At 44.8% G+C, this 22,540-nt stretch overlaps 1 protein-coding gene across 1 annotated transcript in view; it reads right to left on the minus strand.

Moving 5' to 3' along the window:
- The window catches only part of LOC137525964 (uro-adherence factor A-like), a 64,583-nt gene that overhangs the window by 354 nt on the left and 41,689 nt on the right, over window positions 1-22,540 (minus strand). The window lies entirely within an intron of this gene.

Below are 22,540 nucleotides of genomic sequence, written 5' to 3' on the forward strand. Positions count from 1 at the left end.
GTCTTACAGCCACAGTCATGACTTATAGAGGCAAATGCATTGTGGGACTTGTAGTTCCTTAAAGAGAATCTGTACTCTAAAATGCTTACAATAAAAAGCATACCATTCTATTCGTTATGTTCTCCTGGGCCCCTCTGTGCTGTTTCTGCCGCTCTCTGCTGCAATCCTGGCTTGTAATTACCAGTTTTAGGCAGTGTTTACAAACAAAAGACATGGCTGTTAAAAGCTTGTGATAGGCTGAAGTAAGCAGAGTGTGTGAGTCACAGAGAGCTTGCAGGGGGCCTGGAGAGGGTGTGTATAGCTTCTATCCAATCACAAGCAGCGCAGCACATTCCAGCCAGACTGCCTGAGCCCGACAGACCCGACAGAAGAGAGAAGATTAAATCATATAACAGAGATAACACAGCCACTGTGCAACTAGGAAAGGCTGCAGTAAGCCAGACCACATTAGAACAGGCATAGGAACTTATAGGATAGAAGAAATAAGGATGACAATTTTGTTACAGATTCTCTTTAACAGCTGGAGGGCCAAGTTTGCCCATGCCTGGTTTAGCCTGTCTAATTTCACCCCCCCCCCCATCTTTGACTAATTACAAGTTGTAATTTAAACTCTCAGCTGTGTCAGCTGGCTGCTTCGTCAGAGCAGCTAATTTGTAAACACAGGATGTTAACCCTATGTCTGCTTCCATGAAAGCAGGAAGTAGACACACTGCAGATTTATTGCAGGATTTGTATCAGCTGTAACAAATAAATGTTTTTCTTTAAAGGTTATTATGCTGTTTCTTATCTTTTAGAGCAGAGCGGAAGTTCTGAGTTTAAGCCTGCTTTAACGGGAAACTGTAAATTAGTTCACTCTATTGACTGGCAATACTCAGAGTATAGCAGGATGACTAGCTGGTAAGCCAGGATTAATCTATTTCTGTATGCATTAGAAGATGCATGCTGTCATCCTAAAATGAGGCTAAAATTAGTAATACATCATTGATCAGTACACTAATTTCCCTGGTACCATGGTGCTCTGGCCCCTTAAAATGAACTGAGCCCCTGGAATTATTTCCCATGGGGGAAATTCATAATAGTGTGCGGATGTGGGGGTTGGAGGTTGGCTTGAGTGTCTGTGCTGCATTTTCTTACTCCTGGCAAAGTCGTGTGTGAGCACCAGTTGCAGTGCATGATGGGAGATGTAGTTTGTAGATGTGAGAACATCTCTGTACGGGCATCCACAAATCTCCCAGCATGCAATGTGGCAGGAACACATGCATGACTTCACCAGGCAAATGAAAATGCCCCACAGTACGGGGGGTCAGAGGAGGTGCACACCTTAAAAACCACTTCCTACCAGAGGATGTGAAAATAAGTCACCACACTATCCTCTCTACAAAATCGAATTCATCTCTGAGCTGATAAAAAGGCTACAGAGTTGAAAAGAGATGACAGCAACTCCCCCCGCGTACGAGAGGAATCGGTGCAGGAGACTTGAGCACAGGATACAGCCTGTATGGTGATCCTGCTCCTGCACAAATTTCCATCGATGTTAAATACTATTCCCCCTCCAGGCCACCATGGATGGTGGGGAATGAAATAATTCGGCTTCCAGTGTTTTATAAGTAACTTCAGCTCCGACTTCTGACGGTGCTGAAGTTACTCACTGCTGCGCCCAAGTCTCCTGCGCTGGAATGAAAGTGTTCGATCCCCCCCCCCATATGCAATAAACATTGCATGAGGAGACAAAAGCAGCAGTGAGTGAAGTATAGAGTCTGTACATGATACATTATGAACACAAATGAACTGTTGTAATAAGCAGGAGAAATAGACAAATAACGTATGTGGTTTTAATGTACAGGCAGACCCGATTTACGAACGCCCAACTTACGAACGACCCGCCGATACGAACGCCCGCTGACCCGCCGCGATGACGTCATGCTGCCGGGGACTACCTGTTCTGCGCCGTTTTAAATGCAGTGTAAGCGCAGGCAGGAAGGTAAATAGAGGACATCTCACCTGATCCTCGGCGGTAGAAGGTCCCATCGTGCTGCCCAGAAGTTGCGCGGCCCGTCCTCTCTCTCCGTTCTCTGTCCCCCCGGTGGCTTCACATGCGTCGCATAATGACGCATTAGCAGGCGCCGCCACTAGGGGGCTTCTCCTGATTGCGTCATTATGCAACGCATGTGAAGCCACCGGGAGGACAGTGGATGCAGCGAGAGGACGGGCTGCGCAGCTTCCTGGCAGCACGCTGGGACCTTCTACTGCCGAGGATCAGGTGAGATGTCCTCTATTTACGTTCCGCTGTGCTTACTCTGCATTTAAAATGGCGCAGACAGGTAGTCCCGACTTAAGGACAGATTCAGGTTAAGAACGAGCTGACAGTCCCTATCTCGTTCATTAACTGAGGACTACCTGTACAATAGAACTGTTAACATTAAAGCTGTAATGGATGAAAATTAATAAATAGTGTATTTTTTTTTCATTTTTTACTTATTTTCCCTTTAAAGGGCACAGAAAATAAAGTAATTGCTAAAAAGAATATATATATATCACCCACAAAAAGCCTAATTTGTCCTAAAAAATATATATATATATGTAGATCATTTAGATGTGATAGGTAGTAATAAAGTTATTGCCAAAGTAATCAGTGCTGCGCTGAACTGTGAAAACAACCTCAGTAGCCATACCAATGGCACACTATAAGGTGGTTTATTTCAGAAAAAAAATATTCCAGGTTCTTAGTTTGCTTTATGGTGCACAGATCTTATCATGAGACAGCTCAGTTTTGCAGCAGTACGGTTATAAGCGAGTGTGGCAAGGGCACGTGGGAATGGTGTATAACATGTCTGGATTAAACATAAATCCGGAAGTAGATTTAACTAAGCTCTGTCCAGAACCAGTTACATTTTACAGTTTGTTTATTCACAAATGCCACCAACCCATAGATTTCATGTGCATTTTTTTTTATAATTTAGCCCCATGTTTTCCTTTATGTCTAAAACTCTTCAAAGTGTGTAACTAACTGTACAAAACCAAATGAGAGTCCTGACTGTCCTTAACAAATCTGCATCAACATAAGCTTGATAGAACATAAGTAAATTAGCAGTATTTGGAAAAAAAAATCACATTTTGCTAGTGAGCTATACGCTAGCAATGATCGTAATCTGTTATTATTATGCACATTTCATGTACATTTTCACAATTTTGGCCATACGTAATGATTTGGACACTCAACCGATTTTGTGTAATCCATTCAGAATTTCACATAATTTTGTGGCGACTTTAGCAGAGCCCCCATACATGATATCGTCACCAAAATTGCAACATATGTTAAAAAGGTTGGAACAAGGCAAAAACATTTTTTTCAAAAAGACATTGTACTTTTTGAGAAAACTGATTTTAAAAATGCAAAAGAAAATATAGTTTTTTTAAACTTCAAAAAATGACTGTTTAAAGAGTAACTGTCAGGCTGCAGAAGCTAATTTAAACCTCTATTCTCCTGTGTTAAACAGTTTAGAAGGAAGCTCAAAAGCCATTAGTGAAGATAAAAATTTCAGTTACCTTTGATGTGTGCTTATCAGCAAGTCTGTTATAGACCCATAAAGACGCAAGCCGCAGCTAAACTGCAAAGCATTCTGGGGCCCTCCCCTCGGCTGCTAATGAGAGGTTACAGAAGCTTGTAATCAGTCTAGCTGTGTAGCACTGATAAATCTCGGGGCAGAGTACTCTGCAGGAGTCAGCTATTGTTCCTAGCCACATGGCTCATTAATATTCACTGCACACTGTGTTGTTCAAGTAGGAGCTTATCTGTGATCAGGAAGCAGGCAGGACATGACGACACATTTGACAGAAAAACATGGAGCCTGCCATGAGCTGTCAGGAGCATCTATCTCTGCATATACTATATACAAATTCTGTGAAATCCAAACGTGGACAGTGAAATGCATATGTAATGTAAGTACAGCCAATCTTTAGCTACTGATATATGTGTTTATTTTCTCTGAGACCTTATACCTAACAGCTCCTCTTTAAAAATAATTTTTTCTTAAATTTTTTTAATCTTTTTCTCAAAAACTACAAGGTCTTTATAACCACTTGAGGACCCTGGACTTAAACCCCCCTAGTGACCAGGACACAAAATAGGCCACTGCAGCTTTAAGGCCTCGCTGCAGGGCCGTACAACTCAGCACACAAGTGATTCCCCCCCATTTTCTGCCCACCAACAGAGATTTCTGTTGGTGGGCTCTGATCGCTCCCAGAAGGTTTACTTTTATTTATTTTTTATAAATATTTCTTTCTTTATTTTTTAAATACATTTTACTATTTTTCTCCCCTCAACTGTCCCTCCCCCCGCCAGCCAATCAGCGCGATCGGCTGTCATAGGCTTCAGCCTATGACAGCGGATCGCTTCCCTGCCACCCAGGGGGACAGCCGTGTCACACAGCTGTCCCCAGTACATCGCTGCCATAGATCGCAGCCCTGTACAGACTAAATAGATGGCGAAACAGTCTCCTAGCCGCTGGGAGGCTGATGATGGAGTGGAGCATCGGCGCGCGCGATCTTCTGCAAATCCCTGTCCCAGGACTTTACGGCAAACGGCGTTAGGCGGTCCTGGGGCTACCGCCGCATTTATGCCCATCTGCATGCCGTGGATGTATAGTAGTTAAAAGATTATTTTTTAATATACATAGCAATTTTGGTGATGATAGCATGCAGGGGGGCGTTGCTATTAACTGCCAAGGTTGGCATGAAACTATGCTAAAATTATGTAAAATTATGCAAAATTGCGAACTAATTACGATTTTACCCCAAATTTTGCATTACGATTTTGCTTCATAATTGCACATTATGATGCAAAATCACAATTATGCAAAATTTGTGCTCAGCACTACTCTGCACTCTTGAAGTGAAGGGGTTAATAAACTCCTATATGCGTAAAGTTACACATGGCCTAATATTGTAAAATGTAAGAGTCCATGGAAAGTTCCCTTCTGGGCTACTTACCCCGGGGTTTCACACTCAGCAGAAACTTACTTAACAAAGGTGAACCTGGGGGAGGGGGGTCTTCTATCTTCAGTGTTGGCTATTTACAATTGGGCTAAATAAGGGTTTCCCCGACTATTATTTGTTTTGGAGTAACTTAAAGGGAATTTCACATTCATCATTATGATTGGAGAAGTTTTGTCTTTCACTGTTTGTCAGCAAAAAGACAATGCTGCAGTAAAATATACAATGTGCTTATGTGTGGCTTATAATGGACCCATTGCTGACCCCATTACTGTACCACAAAGCTCTAAAAAGGCTAAAGGAAGTGGCTGCAGTTGAAAGCTTAGCTAATTCTCAGGCTAGGTGGCTATTTATGTTGAAAAGTTTGTGTTAGAGTAACAACAGTTCAATGTCCTTAGCCTCAGAACATTATAATTAGAAAAAAATGTTTGGTTCAGCAGTTCTATTCCCTACAGTACAGTCATGTGATCACTGCTTATCTGATCCCTCTTCAGGATTGATAATTTTTAACTTAAAGAGAAACCGTAACCAAGAATTGAACTTCATCCCAAGCAGTAGCCGTTACCCCCTTTCCCATGAGAAATCTTTACCTTTTCTCAAATAGATCATCAGGGGGCTCTGTATGGCTGATATTGTGGTGAAACCCCTCCCACAGTGTGATATCAGGACCATGGTTCTGACATCACAATGTGGGAGCCTTGTTGCATTGTGGGAAATACAGTAACTGCTGTTTACAGCCGTTTCCAACTGCCAAAAAAGCAAGCAGCATCTCCTTCCACTGACATCGCCTACCAGCAGTAAAAATGTCACCATGTGATAAATGTCAGAATGTAAATCAGGGAGAGGAAAGATTTTACAATGGGCAAACACTGATTAAATCATTTATACATAATTATTGTAAAAATGAAGGACCTTTTTATTACATTCATTATTTTCACTGGGGTTCCTCTTTAAAGGGACTCCGAGCACCTCTCATGGGCATGCCTTTAAGACAGACGACTTCCAACAAAGTCGTGCTATGACCCCTCTGGAGCCGCCTCTTGCAATGGCTATGCGTGTCACTTCCTGTTCCTGCTTCATTCAGTGATGCACTTCTCTAACAGAGAAGACAGGGGTGACCTGGAAATTATAACATAGCGAAATGGCAGCCGCGATATTTAAATTGAAATCAAACAAAAACTGTTTGGTGTAGAACGGCGATCCAGGCATCAAATGAAAGAGGAGAGCACAAGCTACATAAAGGTATGCATCTTTAAGTACTTTGCATTACTGGTCAGAGTATTAAAGGCATGCCCATGAGAGGTGCTCGGAGTCCCTTTAACATTATGAAAAAGCCTTGAGCACCACTGATTTAGGTTGATGCTTGTATTCTGATTTATATTTTTTTTTACAAAAGTGGAACTTTACTTTAATCAAGTGTTATGCTTGGCTCTAAACAACACATTTTTTTTTTTTTAAATTAGGTTACGTTACGTTAGGTACTTAAGTAGTGAAAATCCTCTGACTGCTCCATTTGTGTATGAGCGCGGCTGCACTGCTACTTGTGCACAAAGGAAAGAGTGGTGTACAAACAGCTTCATGCTACTGGGCATGTGCGGACCACACTCGCACATGCTCAGTACAACCATGCTCATACACAGCCACAGCTAGGAGAGTATATCATTGAGGTAAGCCTTCTTATCTTTTAAACATTTTAGCTTTTTTGGGGGGTGACATCCTTCGCTTATAGTCTTCATCTCCCTCCTCAGCGTACGTTTATGCCTTTCGCCGGTGAGTTAGGTGCAGGGTGAGCTGAATGATGGCTCTCTCTGCTGCTGCAAAATCCCCAGCATTGTTAAAGTGTACCAGAGCTGAGCTAAAAAAAAAAAGTGTTATACATACCTGGGGCTTCCTCCAGCACCATGCTCTCGGATCGCTCCCACGCCGCCATCCTCAGTCTTCTCCAACTTCTGTACCGGGTCCCGTGACTTCAGCCAGTCGCTGCCAGTCTACGCAGCAGAAGTGTGCCCTCTACGTATCTTTCCAGCGGAAGTAGCCCCAGGTATGTATAAAACTTTTTTCCCTCAGCTCTGGTTTCCTTTAAATATTATTCCCCCACCAAGGGGGATGTTATTCGGGGTCTGGCATCCCCAGACATCCCCTTGTCCCATATAAAAGTGTACCTGAGGGTACCCTTGGGTCAACAGATACCTAAGAAAACGTAGAGGTTTCCCACACCATCCTCCAGAACGATGATGGACCATCAAAAGAAATCTGACAAGAGCTTGGTGGATTTATGACCGCGACCACGCTCCTCTTCATCCATGAAGAGTACTGGCACGAGTACTGCGGCGCCTGGGAAGTAAGTCGAAACCACTCGTGCCCAAGTGACTCTGCGCTCCTGCATAGGCATGGCTATGCTTGCGTGTGTGTAGAATGGCCATGCCCATGCATGAAGGGGAGTGCAACTGCAAACTTCAGGTGTGTCCAGGCAGCGGCGGTGGTCCAGAGGGTGGCGTGGGGAACCTCAGAGACTTCCTTCTTCTTAGGTAAGTATTCGTTCTTTGACTCGAGGTTTGGCTCGGGTTCACATTAAACATGTTTCTAATACAATGTATAGCAAAAACAATATACAGCATGAGTTTATGTTGCCATATAGATATTCCAATCCACCTCCAGAGTCCCCTCCTATATCCTGGGTATTTCAATATGTGCTCCGTGCAGCCCAGTATAGGGAATAAAAGAAAAGAGAGGGGTGCTCTCAGTGGATAATATTCAGACTAAATTTATTCAGAATGCTGGATAAAATATGTACATATTCACTCACATAATGAGGGTCCCAAACCAATTAGGACCCTCTCCGGCTAGGTCACTTCCCACCCTCGTGGTACTCAGCAACAAAATGGTAACGATCTCAGCTGCATAGCCCGCTCTCGTCCCCACTAGTTTCGGCCTTTCGCCGTCATCAGGGGGTATCCCCTGATGACGGCGAAAGGCCAAAACTAGTCTTTTATTCCCTATACTGGGCTGCACGGAGCACATATCGAAATACCCAGGATATAGGAGGGGACTCTGGAGGTGGATTGGAATATCTATATGGCAACATAAACCCTGGCGCTGTGATTATACGTGACATTGCATTTGTGGAGGAAGGAGGGTCCTATCCCTAACACGGCTGCAAAGGTTGTTGACCTAAAAGGAAAGGAAGAGGTTCTTTTGTGTCCTTTTGGGGCGCCTCTAATTGCTATTTATGTTTAAATATACAGCATGAGTTTGGAAATGTGTAAAAAGGTATCGGTAAATTAAATATCGTATATTCTGAACAAGACGACTAGGTGTATAAGATGACCCCCCCTCTCCCCAACTTTTCCAGTTAAAATATAGTTTGGTATATACTCACTGTATAAGACTATCCCTCTTCAAATGCACACCAAATAAAAATTAAAAAACATCATATTCTGGTGCTGTGTATGAACAGATACTGGTGCTGTACTGTATGTGGTACCCAGTATATAACAGTATACAGGTGATAGACTGGTTGGATTGGTCAACTCTCCCTCTCCCTAAGTGTATTGGTCAGCTCTCCTTGTCTCCCTGTTTATCAGAGCGGTATGGAAGAATAGATCGCGCTGTGCCTATAAAACACGCCTCTTTCACACTTCTGGCCCCGCCCTTGTATCCTATTTACCTCCTTCTCTGCCTCTCAGATCTCACACATGTGCGCCTGCGCCACTTCACTACAGTACTCAGCAGCGAGATCTGAGACGCGGTAACAGGATAGGGCGTATCACCCGGCATCAATGGCACCCGGTGTATAAGACGACACCTGACTTTTCAGAAGATTTTCAAGGGTTACAAAGTAGTCTTATACACCAGAATATACAGTAAATAGAATTCAACAAGAAATAAATCATGGGTTCGGGTTTTGGGTAGTGTTGGGCGAACATCTAGATGTTCGGGCCGAACAGGCCGAACATGGCCGCGATGTTCGGGTGTTCGAGCCGAACTCCGAACATAATGGAAGTCAATGGGGACCCGAACTTTTGTGCTTTGTAAAGCCTCCTTACATGCTACATACCCCAAATTTACAGGGTATGTGCACCTTGGGAGTGGGTACAAGAGGGAAAAAAATTTAGCAAAAAGAGCTTATAGTTTTTGAGAAAATCGATTTTAAAGTTTCAAAGGGAAAACTGTCTTTTAAATGCGGGAAATGTCTGTTTTCTTTGCACAGGTAACATGCTTTTTGTCGGCATGCAGTCATAAATGTAATACATATAAGAGGTTCCAGGAAAAGGGACCGGTAACGCTAACCCAGCAGCAGCACACGTGATGGAACAGGAGGAGGGTGGCGCAGGAGGAGAAGGCCACGCTTTGAGACACAACAACCCAGGCCTTGCATGAGGACAAGAAGCGTGCGGATAGCAATTTGCATTTTGTCGCCATGCAGTCATAAATGTAATACAGATGAGAGGTTCAATAAACAGGGACCGGAAACGCTAACCCATCCCAGATGTTCATTGTTCATGTTACTTGGTTGGGGTCCGGGAGTGTTGCGTAGTCGTTTCCAATCCAGGATTGATTCATTTTAATTTGAGTCAGACGGTCTGCATTTTCTGTGGGGAGGCGGATACGCCGCCGATCTGTGACGATGCCTCCGGCAGCACTGAAACAGCGTTCCGACATAACGCTGGCTGCCGGGCAAGCCAGCACCTCTATTGCGTACATTGCCAGTTTGTGCCAGGTGTCTAGCTTCGATACCCAATAGTTGAAGGGTGCAGATGGATTGTTCAGCACAGCTACGCCATCTGACATGTAGTCCTTGACCATCTTCTCCAGGCGATCGGTGTTGGAGGTGGATCTGCACGCTTGCTGTTCTGTGTGCTGCTGCATGGGTGTCAGAAAATTTTCCCACTCCAAGGACACTGCCGATACCATTCCCTTTTGGGCACTAGCTGCGGCTTGTGTTGTTTGCTGCCCTCCTGGTCATCCTGGGTTTGCGGAAGTCAGTCTGTCGGCGTACAACTGGCTAGAGGAGGGGGAGGATGTCAATCTCCTCTCTAAAGTCTCCACAAGGGCCTGCTGGTATTCTTCCATTTTGACCTGTCTGGCTCTTTCTTCAAGCAGTTTTGGAACATTGTGTTTGTACCGTGGATCCAGAAGGGTATAAACCCAGTAATTGGTGTTGTCCAGAATGCGCACAATGCGTGGGTCGCGTTCAATGCAGTCCTAGGCCGAAGAGGTCATAGCCTAGGGTCACAAAACCTGTTTATTTGGGCAATTTCAATGGTGGCGAGTCTGACGTACATAAATCGCAGCAATGGCCGTTAGCAACGTCTGAATCTCATGAAATGTCTCATGCAGGTAGAAGACATATTGTTAGACTTGGGCTCCAAAGATGGGTTCCCTACATCTCTGCAAACCAGAGTTACAGGGCTCCAAATTTGGTAAAATCCCCCATAGGCTTTCATTGGGCCTCCTATTTACAGTTCCAAAATCTCACATCTTTTCAAAGGGCAATTACTCAGCAGTGGCAAATTATCTAGCATTGTAGGGACCCTTAGGGGGAACATGACTGGTGAGTTTCGGGCCCCTAGGCCAAAGAGGTCATAGCTTAGGGTCACAAAAACCTGTTTATTTGGGCTATTTCAATGGTAGTGATGGTGACGTACATAAATCTCAGCCATGGCCGTTAGCAACGTCTGAATCTCACGAAATGTCTCATGCAGGTAGAAGGCATATTGTTAGACTTGGATTCCAAAGATGGGGTCCCTACATCTCTGCAAACCAGAGTTACAGGGGTCCAAAATTGGTAAAATCCCCCATAGGCTTTCATTGCCTCCCTATTTCACTTTCCAAAATCTCACATCTTTTCAAAGGGCAATTGCTCAGCAGTGGCAAATTTTCTAGCATTGTAGGGACCCTTAGGGGGAACATGACTGGTGAGTTTCGGGCCCCTAGGCCGAAGAGGTCATAGCCTAGGGTCACAAAAACCTGTTTATTTGGGCTATTTCAATGGTAGTGATGGTGACGTACATAAATCTCAGCCATGGCCGTTAGCAACGTCTGAATTTCACAAAATGTCTCATGCAGGTAGAAGACATATTGTTAGACTTGGATTCCAAAGATGGGGTCCCTACATCTCTGCAAACCAGAGTTACAGGGGTCCAAAATTGGTAAAATCCCCCATAGGCTTTCATTGGGCCTCCTATTTACAGTTCCAAAATCTCACATCTTTTCAAAGGGCAATTGCTCAGCAGTGGCAAATTTTCTAGCATTGTAGGGACCCTTAGGGGGAACATGACTGGTGAGTTTTGGGCCCCTAGGCTGAAGAGGTCATAGCCTAGGGTCACAAAAACCTGTTTATTTGGGCTATTTCAATGGTAGTGATCGTGACGTACATAAATCTCAGCCATGGCCGTTAGCAACGTCTGAATCTCACGAAATGTCTCATGCAGGTAGAAGACATATTGTTAGACTTGGATTCCAAAGATGGGGTCCCTACATCTCTGCAAACCAGAGTTACAGGGGTCCAAAATTGGCAAAATCCCCCATAGGCTTTCATTGCCTCCCTATTTCACTTTCCAAAATCTCACATCTTTTCAAAGGGCAATTGCTCAGCAGTGGCAAATTTTCTAGCATTGTAGGGACCCTTAGGGGGAACATGACTGGTGAGTTTCAGGCCCCTAGGCCGAAGAGGTCATAGCCTAGGGTCACAAAAACCTGTTTATTTGGGCTATTTCAATGGTAGTGATGGTGACGTACATAAATCTCAGCCATGGCCGTTAGCAACGTCTGAATTTCATGAAATGTCTCATGCAGGTAGAAGACATATTGTTAGACTTGGATTCCAAAGATGGGGTCCCTACATCTCTGCAAACCAGAGTTACAGGGGCCCAAAATTGGTAAAATCCCCCATAGGCTTTCATTGGGCCTCCTATTTACAGTTCCAAAATCTCACATCTTTTCAAAGGGCAATTGCTCAGCAGTGGCAAATTTTCTAGCATTGTAGGGACCCTTAGGGGGAACATGACTGGTGAGTTTCGGGCCCCTAGGCCGAAGAGTTCATAGCCTAGGGTCACAAGAACCTGTTTATTTGGGCTATTTCAATGGTAGTGATGGTGACGTACATAAATCTCAGCCATGGCCGTTAGCAACGTCTGAATCTCACGAAATGTCTCGTGCAGGTAGAAGACATATTGTTAGACTTGGATTCCAAAGATGGGGTCCCTACATCTCTGCAAACCAGAGTTACAGGGGTCCAAAATTGGTAAAATCCCCCATAGGCTTTCATTGCCTCCCTATTTCACTTTCCAAAATCTCACATCTTTTCAAAGGGCAATTGCTCAGCAGTGGCAAATTTTCTAGCATTGTAGGGACCCTTAGGGGGAACATGACTGGTGAGTTTCAGGCCCCTAGGCCGAAGAGGTCATAGCCTAGGGTCACAAAAACCTGTTTATTTGGGCTATTTCAATGGTAGTGATGGTGACGTACATAAATCTCAGCCATGGCCGTTAGCAACGTCTGAATTTCATGAAATGTCTCATGCAGGTAGAAGACATATTGTTAGACTTGGATTCCAAAGATGGGGTCCCTACATCTCTGCAAACAAGAGTTACAGGGGCCCAAAATTGGTAAAATCCCCCATAGGCTTTCATTGGGCCTCCTATTTACAGTTCCAAAATCTCACATCTTTTCAAAGGGCAATTGCTCAGCAGTGGCAAATTTTCTAGCATTGTAGGGACCCTTAGGGGGAACATGACTGGTGAGTTTCGGGCCCCTAGGCCGAAGAGTTCATAGCCTAGGGTCACAAGAACCTGTTTATTTGGGCTATTTCAATGGTAGTGATGGTGACGTACATAAATCTCAGCCATGGCCGTTAGCAACGTCTGAATCTCACGAAATGTCTCGTGCAGGTAGAAGACATATTGTTAGACTTGGATTCCAAAGATGGGGTCCCTACATCTCTGCAAACCAGAGTTACAGGGGTCCAAAATTGGTAAAATCCCCCATAGGCTTTCATTGCCTCCCTATTTCACTTTCCAAAATCTCACATCTTTTCAAAGGGCAATTGCTCAGCAGTGGCAAATTTTCTAGCATTGTAGGGACCCTTAGGGGGAACATGACTGGTGAGTTTTGGGCCCCTAGGCCGAAGAGGTCATAGCCTAGGGTCACAAAAACCTGTTTATTTGGGCTATTTCAATGGTAGTGATGGTGACGTACATAAATCTCAGCCATGGCCGTTAGCAACGTCTGAATTTCATGAAATGTCTCATGCAGGTAGAAGACATATTGTTAGACTTGGATTCCAAAGATGGGGTCCCTACATCTCTGCAAACCAGAGTTACAGGGGTCCAAAATTGGTAAAATCCCCCATAGGCTTTCATTGGGCCTCCTATTTACAGTTCCAAAATCTCACATCTTTTCAAAGGGCAATTGCTCAGCAGTGGCAAATTTTCTAGCATTGTAGGGACCCTTAGGGGGAACATGACTGGTGAGTTTCGGGCCCCTAGGCCGAAGAGTTCATAGCCTAGGGTCACAAAAACCTGTTTATTTGGGCTATTTCAATGGTAGTGATGGTGACGTACATAAATCTCAGCCATGGCCGTTAGCAACGTCTGAATCTCACGAAATGTCTCATGCAGGTAGAAGACATATTGTTAGACTTGGATTCCAAAGATGGGGTCCCTACATCTCTGCAAACCAGAGTTACAGGGCTCCAAAATTGGTAAAATCCCCCATAGGCTTTCATTGCCTCCCTATTTCACTTTCCAAAATCTCACATCTTTTCAAAGGGCAATTGCTCAGCAGTGGCAAATTTTCTAGCATTGTAGGGACCCTTAGGGGGAACATGACTGGTGAGTTTTGGGCCCCTAGGCCGTAGAGGTCATAGCCTAGGGTTACAAAAACCTGTTTATTTGGGCTATTTCAATGGTAGTTATGGTGACGTACATAAATCTCAGCCATGGCCGTTAGCAACGTCTGAATTTCACGAATTGTCTCATGCAGGTAGAAGACATATTGTTAGACTTGGATTCCAAAGATGGGGTCCCTACATCTCTGCAAACCAGAGTTACAGGGGTCCAAAATTGGTAAAATCCCCCATAGGCTTTCATTGCCTCCCTATTTCACTTTCCAAAATCTCACATCTTTTCAAAGGGCAATGGCTCAGCAGTACCAAATTTTATAGCATTGTAGGGACCCTTAGGGGGATCATGACTGGTGAGTTTTGCCACTGCTGAGCCATTGCCCTTTGAAATGGTGTGAGATTTTGGAACGGTAAATAGTAGGCCCAATGAAAGCCTATGGGGATTTTACCAATTTTGGAGCCCTGTAACTCTGGTTTGCAGAGATGTAGGGACCCCATCTTTGGAATCCAAGTCTAACAATATATCTTCTACCTGCATGAGACATTTCGTGAAATTCAGACGTTGCTAACGGCCATGGCTGAGATTTATGCATGTCACCATCACTACCATTGAAATAGCCCAAATAAACAGGTTTTTGTGACCCTAGGCTATGACCTCTTCGGCCTAGGGGCCCGAAACTCACCAGTCATGTTCCCCCTAAGGGTCCCTACAATGCTAGAAAATTTGCCACTCCTGAGCAATTGCCCTTTGAAAAGATGTGAGATTTTGGAAAGTGAAATAAGGAGGCAATGAAAGCCTATGGGGGATTTTGCCAATTTTGGACCCCTGTAACTCTGGTTTGCAGAGATGTAGGGACCCCATCTTTGGAATCCAAGTCTAACAATATGTCTTCTACCTGCACGAGACATTTCGTGAGATTCAGACGTTGCTAACGGCCATGGCTGAGATTTATGTACGTCACCATCACTACCATTGAAATAGCCCAAATAAACAGGTTTTTGTGACCCTAGGCTATGAACTCTTCGGCCTAGGGGCCCGAAACTCACCAGTCATGTTCCCCCTAAGGGTCCCTATAATGCTAGAAAATTTGCCACTGCTGAGCAATTGCCCTTTGAAAAGATGTGAGATTTTGGAACTGTAAATAGGAGGCCCTATGAAAGCCTATGGGGAATTTTACCAATTTTGGACCCCTGTAACTCTGGTTTGCAGAGATGTAGGGACCCCATCTTTGGAATCCAAGTCTAACAATATGTCTTCTACCTGCATGAGACATTTCGTGAGATTCAGACGTTGCTAACGGTCATGGCTGAGATTTATGTACGTCACCATCACTACCATTGAAATAGCCCAAATAAACAGGTTTTTGTGACCCTAGGCTATGACCTCTTTGGCCTAGGGGCCCGAAACTCACCAGTCATGTTCCCCCTAAGGGTCCCTACAATGCTAGAAAATTTGCCACTGCTGAGTAATTGCCCTTTGAAAAGATGTGAGATTTTGGAACTGTAAATAGGAGGCCCAATGAAAGCCTATGGGGGATTTTACCAAATTTGGAGCCCTGTAACTCTGGTTTGCAGAGATGTAGGGAACCCATCTTTGGAGCCCAAGTCTAACAATATGTCTTCTACCTGCATGAGACATTTCGTGAGATTCAGACGTTGCTAACGGCCATTGCTGCGATTTATGTACGTCAGACTCGCCACCATTGAAATTGCCCAAATAAACAGGTTTTGTGACCCTAGGCTATGACCTCTTCGGCCTAGGACTGCATTGAACGCGACCCACGCATTGTGCGCATTCTGGACAACACCAATTACTGGGTTTATACCCTTCTGGATCCACGGTACAAACACAATGTTCCAAAACTGCTTGAAGAAAGAGCCAGACAGGTCAAAATGGAAGAATACCAGCAGGCCCTTGTGGAGACTTTAGAGAGGAGATTGACATCCTCCCCCTCCTCTAGCCAGTTGTACGCCGACAGACTGACTTCCGCAAACCCAGGACGACCAGGAGGGCAGCAAACAACACAAGCCGCAGCTAGTGCCCAAAAGGGAATGGTATCGGCAGTGTCCTTGGAGTGGGAAAATTTTCTGACACCCATGCAGCAGCACACAGAACAGCAAGCGTGCAGATCCACCTCCAACACCGATCGCCTGGAGAAGATGGTCAAGGACTACATGTCAGATGGCGTAGCTGTGTTGAACAATCCATCTGCACCCTTCAACTATTGGGTATCGAAGCTAGACACCTGGCACAAACTGGCAATGTACGCAATAGAGGTGCTGGCTTTCCCGGCAGCCAGCGTTATGTCGGAACGCTGTTTCAGTGCTGCCGGAGGCATCGTCACAGATCGGCGGCGTATCCGCCTCTCCACAGAAAATGCAGACCGTCTGACTCAAATTAAAATGAATCAATCCTGGATTGGAAACGACTACGCAACACTCCCGGACCCCAACCAAGTAACATGAACAATGAACATCTGTGATGGGTTAGCGTTTCCGGTCCCTGTTTATTGAACCTCTCATCTGTATTACATTTATGACTGCATGGCGACAAAATGCAAATTGCTATCCGCACGCTTCTTGTCCTCGTGCAAGGCCTGGGTTGTTGTGTCTCAAAGCATGGCCTTCTCCTCCTGCGCCACCCTCCTCCTGTTCCATCACGTGTGCTGCTGCTGGGTTAGCGTTACCGGTCCCTTTTCCTGGAACCTCTTATATGTATTACATTTATGACTGCATGCCGACAAAAAGCATGTTACCTGTGCAAAGAAAACAGACATTTCCCGCATTTAAAAGACAGTTTTCCCTTTGAAACTTTAAAATCGATTTTCTCAAAAACTATAAGCTCTTTTTGCTAAAAAAAAATTTCCTCTTGTACCCACTCCCAAGGTGCACATACCCTGTAAATTTGGGGTATGTAGCATGTAAGGAGGCTTTACAAAGCACAAAAGTTCGGGTCCCCATTGACTTCCATTATGTTCGGAGTTCGGCTCGAACACCCGAACATCGCGGCCATGTTCGGCCCGAACCCGAACATCTAGATGTTCGCCCAACACTACACGTGACCCGTTCGGCCAATCACAGCGCTAGACGAACGTTCGGGGAACGTTCGGCCATGCGCTCTTAGTTCGGCCATATGGCCGAACAGTTTGGCCGAACACCATCAGGTGTTTGGCTGAACTCGAACATCACCCGAACAGGGTGATGTTCTGCAGAACCCGAACAGTGGCGAACACTGTTCGCCCAACACTAGTTTTGGGGAAGGATTTAGCAGCCATCTGGGGTCATCAGCATGATCCTCCGGCAAAGCATGTGATTGCCGGTCAGATAAGAGATGCACATGTATAACAGGGGAGCACTGCGGGGAGTAATGCAGAAGTGGCGGCTGCAGTGATTCAGCAGCTATAATCTCCGGCAGAATATTCTATGAGCCACACGTCCATTAACCCCTTCATATATATTGGCCAAATTTAAAGGGGACCTGAAGTGACATGCAGCAAGATGGGGTAAACATGTTTACATGTAGTATCATCTCTACTTAAAGGACCACGATCACGGAAATCGTGAAATTTAAAATACATGGAAACACAATCAAATGAGAAGTACATTCCAGAGTAAAATGAGTCATAAATTACTTTACTCCTATGTTGCTGTCACACATAGTAAGTAGTAGAAATCTGACAGAATCAGGTTCTTGGACTAGCCCATCTCTTCATGGGGGATTGTCAGGGTTTTCTTTATTTTCAAAAGCACTTAGTGATTGGCGGTTGCTCCGTCCAACTGCCAAAAAAGTGTTAAGCCAGCAGGGAGGCTGGCCAGCATTTTTGTACAGTATAAATCCTTGTCAAGGAGTCTTTATAAAGAATAAAGGCCATGCTGAGACTCCCCCATGAAGAGATGGACTAGCCCACAGCCTGTCAGTAATGTCAAATTTCTACTACCTGCTGTAAGTGACAGCAACACAGGAGAAAAGAAAATTATAGCTCGTTGACGTCTGGAAGAAATGTACCTCTTATTTGTTTAGGTTTACATGTATTCTAAATTTTACGATTTTTGGGATAGTGGTCCTTTAACCCCTTAGCAGTCTTTTATTTTTTAACGAGGGCTGCAGCACCCCGATGTTTCCTGCCTCCCAGTGTGTCTCCCTCAGCCTAATGGAGAGCAGGTGCAGGGAATAATAAGGCTTTGTTCACATCTAAAAATTGAAGTCGCTGACGCCAGCGATATTTGATGTTGTGAGTGATTTTTCCCCCCTCCCGGCGTTTACCTGCGCGCTTCGTTTTTTTGTAAAGTGCTTTTCAAAGCGCTTTAGCAGAGTGATTTGTTTTTTCACTTCCTTCAGGAAGTGAACTCTTTGACCCGGAAAAGAATAAATACAATGGGCTTGATTCACAAAATAGTGCTAACTGTTAGCACGGGCGTTTTCGCGCGAATTTTCGCATTGCGCGCAATCGCGAATTTTTGCGCAAAATCCATATCTTTTCATGCAAAAAATTGCGTTTGCGTGCGAAACCGTTATCGTTTTGCGCGGAAATTCGCGAGCGCGCGCAATGCGAAAATTCGCGTGAAAACGGTCGTCCTAACAGTTAGCACTCTTTTGTGAATCAAGCCCATTGTATTTATTCTTAAGAGCGCTGAGGAAATCACTATACTAAGCGCTTTTTCAAGCACTTTTGCGATTTCCCTATACCTGCCATTATAGGGAAATCGCCCCGAAGATGATACAGGCAGCGCTTTGCTGAGCGGATCGGAATGGAACCGCTCAGATGTGAACACTCTCATAGGGAATCATTGCACAAGAGCTTTTAGGGTGATTTAGAAAATTGCCGGTGCTTAAAGGGAACCAGAGAGGAATGCTTTGTTAAAATAGAAAAAGATTTTATACATACCTGGGGCTTCTTCCAGCCCCATAAGCCTGGATCGCTCCCACACCGCCATCCTCCGCTTCCTGGATCCGCCGGTACCGGGCCCGTCACTTCCGGTGGACGCTGCCAATTGTCTGCATCACAGGGGCTTCCTCCATACCCGTGCGCATGCGGCTGCGCAGTAGGCAGCTACACGCGTAACTGTATGGAGGGAGCCCCTTGTGATGCGGAGAATTGGTCGCGTCCGCCGGCCGATTGGCCGACTGGCGGTAATCACGGGACCCGGTATCGACGGATCCAGGCAGCGGAGGACGGCGGCGTGGGAGCGATCCAGGCGTATGGGGCTGGAGGAAGCCCCAGGTATGTATAAAAGCTTTTCTTGATCCTCTCTGGTTCCCTTTAAAGAAAATGCAAAATGCCCTAGCTGTGAACAAGCCCTTAGTAATTTGATATTTACCAGGATCTGCTCTGTTCTTCCCCCACCCAGTGGCGCTATAATGCTGACATTCTCCTTCAGTCCCGATCAGAGGAGATCAGGACACGGAGGAGGATATCAGGGTTACAGCGCCACTTAATGGTGGAGGAAGAGAGTGCATCCTGCATCCAGAGCAGGTAAATATCAAATCACTTATCACTCCCTGCACCCGCTAAGCACTAAGCAGTTTGAGATCAGCCGACCGAGGATGCCCCGCCCTCACAGAAGATAACACGGGCAGTGCTGCTAATCGGTTTAAGAGGGCCTGTAGTGACATACAGTAAAATGCAGTAAATTATTCAGGATACCCATGCGGTTGTTATGTAATGCAGTTGGTGGTATTTGTAGCCACACATGTGTTAGCGACTGGTGCATTATTATTTAGTATTTATATAGTGCAGACACCTTCCGCTGTGCAGTACAAAGTATATATTGTTTTGTCACTTAAACTCCAGTGAATATAATGTAATAAAAAAGTGCTTCATTTTTACAATAAATCTGTATAAGTGATTTAGTCAGTGTTTGCCCATTGTAAAATCTTTCCTCTCCCTGATTTACATTCTGACATTTATCACATGGTGACATTTTTACTGCTGGCAGGTGATGTCAGTGGAAGGAGATGCTGCTTGCTTTTTTAGCAGTTGGAAACAGCTGTAAACAGCTATTATTTCCCACAATGCAACAAGGCTCCCACAGTGTGATGTCAGAACCATGGTCCCGACTCCTGACATCACACTATGACTTACAGCTTCCTGTAGTGTTGATCAGAAAAAAATCCGACAGAAACAGTATGTAAACATTGGTTCCGTGTTAGATTTGTTCAACACAGAACACAGTCTAGCACCATCTTGTGGCCAAAAAGTAAAAATACATCCAAATGCACTCTAAACACGAATCCATAGGAGAATTAAATAGGTTTTTTTTTTTATTATTTTAAACCCCTTCCTCCCCTACACCATAGATACCAAAACAAAACACACAAAAAAATAAAAAAAAATTACACCATTTAAAATAATATATATAAATAGTTACCTTAGGGAATTTTTTAATATGTATGTCATTACTGTGGATTTTGTAATTAAAGTCTTGGAATTATTAATATAATATAAAAAAACACTAAACGGAAAAATAGACACCTTTATTTCCAAATAAAATAGTATTGCCATAGATTGTACTAGGGACACAATTTAAAGAGACTCTGAAGTCCCAAAAAAACGATCTTTTTATTTAATAAAAGTGTTTAACATAATAACCCTACCTAAACCGCCGCATCCCCGCTGCCCTAATCTAACTAAATCCCCCCAAACTCCCCGGGGGGCAATCCGGGCAGCGCTTCCGTGTGAGGCAGGGCTATGAGCCGCAGCCCTGCCTCACATGCGTCTGTCAGCGGAGGATCTCCGCCTCTCCCCCACCCCTCTCAGTCTTCCTTCACTGAGAGGGGCGGGGGAGAGGCGGAGATCCGCCGCTGACAGACGCGTGTGAGGCAGCCCTGCCTCACACGCGTCTGTCAGCGGCGGATCAGCAGCTCATAGCTCTGCCTCACACAGAAGCGCTTAGGGCAGAAAAATATACAACCAAGAAAGTCGTGGATTTTTCAGGGGAGAGGGAGGGCGAGTTAGGGGGGATTTAGATAGTTTACAGCGTCGGGAATGCAGCGGTTTAGTTAGGGCTATTATATTAAACACTTTTATTAAATAAAAAGATGCTTTTTTTGACACTTCAGCGTCTCTTTAAACGTTGTAATAACCGGGACAAATGAGCAAATAAAATGTGTCTGTTTCATCATCAATAGCACATTTTATTTTTAACCTATTTTGGTTCCTAGACGTAGAAACTACGTCCAGGAACCATGCGCGCTACCGCGCGCTCCCGCGGCCGATTGCGCGCGTGCACGCGCACTCCCGGCCGCAGATTCGGTAGCCAGGGAATCAATGTATCGGGCTATGGTGCCCGATCACTGATTCCTCTCCCCCGCTGAAAAAGCGACAGCTTCTCTCGGAAGCTGCGCCTTTTCTGGCCGTTCCCTCCCCGTGTGTTACGCTTAGAGTGACGTCATGTAAACAAACTCATGGCCGCCATCTTGTGGCCAAAAAGTAATAATACAACTGAAAATAAAAATAAATTAAAATGAACACACATTTACATTATAAATCTATTGTTTACCTCCCACCCTCCCAAAACTACCCAAATAAAATGTTTACTATAAAAAAAAAAAAACCATTACAATAATAAAATAAAAAAAACATGTAAATATTTACCTAAGGTTTACATGTATTCTAAATTTTACGATTTTTGGGATAGTGGTCCTTTAACCCCTTAGCAGTCTTTTATTTTTTAACGAGGGCTGCAGCACCCCGATGTTTCCTGCCTCCCAGTGTGTCTCCCTCAGCCTAATGGAGAGCGGGTGCAGGGAATAATAAGGCTTTGTTCACATCTAAAAATTGAAGTCGCTGACGCCAGCGATATTTGATGTTGTGAGTGATTTTTCCCCCCTCCCGGCGTTTACCTGCGCGCTTCGTTTTTTTGTAAAGTGCTTTTCAAAGCGCTTTAGCAGAGTGATTTGTTTTTTCACTTCCTTCAGGAAGTAAACTCTTTGACCCGGAAAAGAATAAATACAATGGGCTTGATTCACAAAAGAGTGCTAACTGTTAGCACGGGCGTTTTCGCGCGAATTTTCGCATTGCGCGCGATCGCGAATTTTTGCGCGAAATCCATATCTTTTCATGCAAAAAATTGCATTTGCGTGCAAAACCGTTATCGTTTTGCGCGGAAATTCGCGAGCACGCGCAATGCGAAAATTCGCGTGAAAACGGTCGTCCTAACAGTTAGCACTCTTTTGTGAATCAAGCCCATTGTATTTATTCTTAAGAGCGCTGAGGAAATCACTATACTAAGCGCTTTTTCAAGCACTTTTGCGATTTCCCTATACCTGCCATTATAGGGAAATCGCCCCGAAGATGATACAGGCAGCGCTTTGCTGAGCGAATCGGAATGGAACCGCTCAGATGTGAACACTCTCATAGGGAATCATTGCACAAGAGCTTTTAGGGTGATTTAGAAAATTGCCGGTGCTTAAAGGGAACCAGAGAGGAATGCTTTGTTAAAATAGAAAAAGATTTTATACATACCTGGGGCTTCTTCCAGCCCCATAAGCCTGGATCGCTCCCACACCGCCATCCTCCGCTTCCTGGATCCGCCGGTACCGGGCCTGTCACTTCCGGTGGACGCTGCCAATTGTCTGCATCACAGGGGCTTCCTCCATACCCGTGCGCATGCGGCTGCGCAGTAGGCAGCTACACGCGTAACTGTATGGAGGGAGCCCCTTGTGATGCGGAGAATTGGCCGCGTCCGACTGCCGATTGGCCG

This window comes from Hyperolius riggenbachi, chromosome 7, assembly GCF_040937935.1.
Source record: "Hyperolius riggenbachi isolate aHypRig1 chromosome 7, aHypRig1.pri, whole genome shotgun sequence".
NCBI lineage: Eukaryota > Metazoa > Chordata > Amphibia > Anura > Hyperoliidae > Hyperolius > Hyperolius riggenbachi.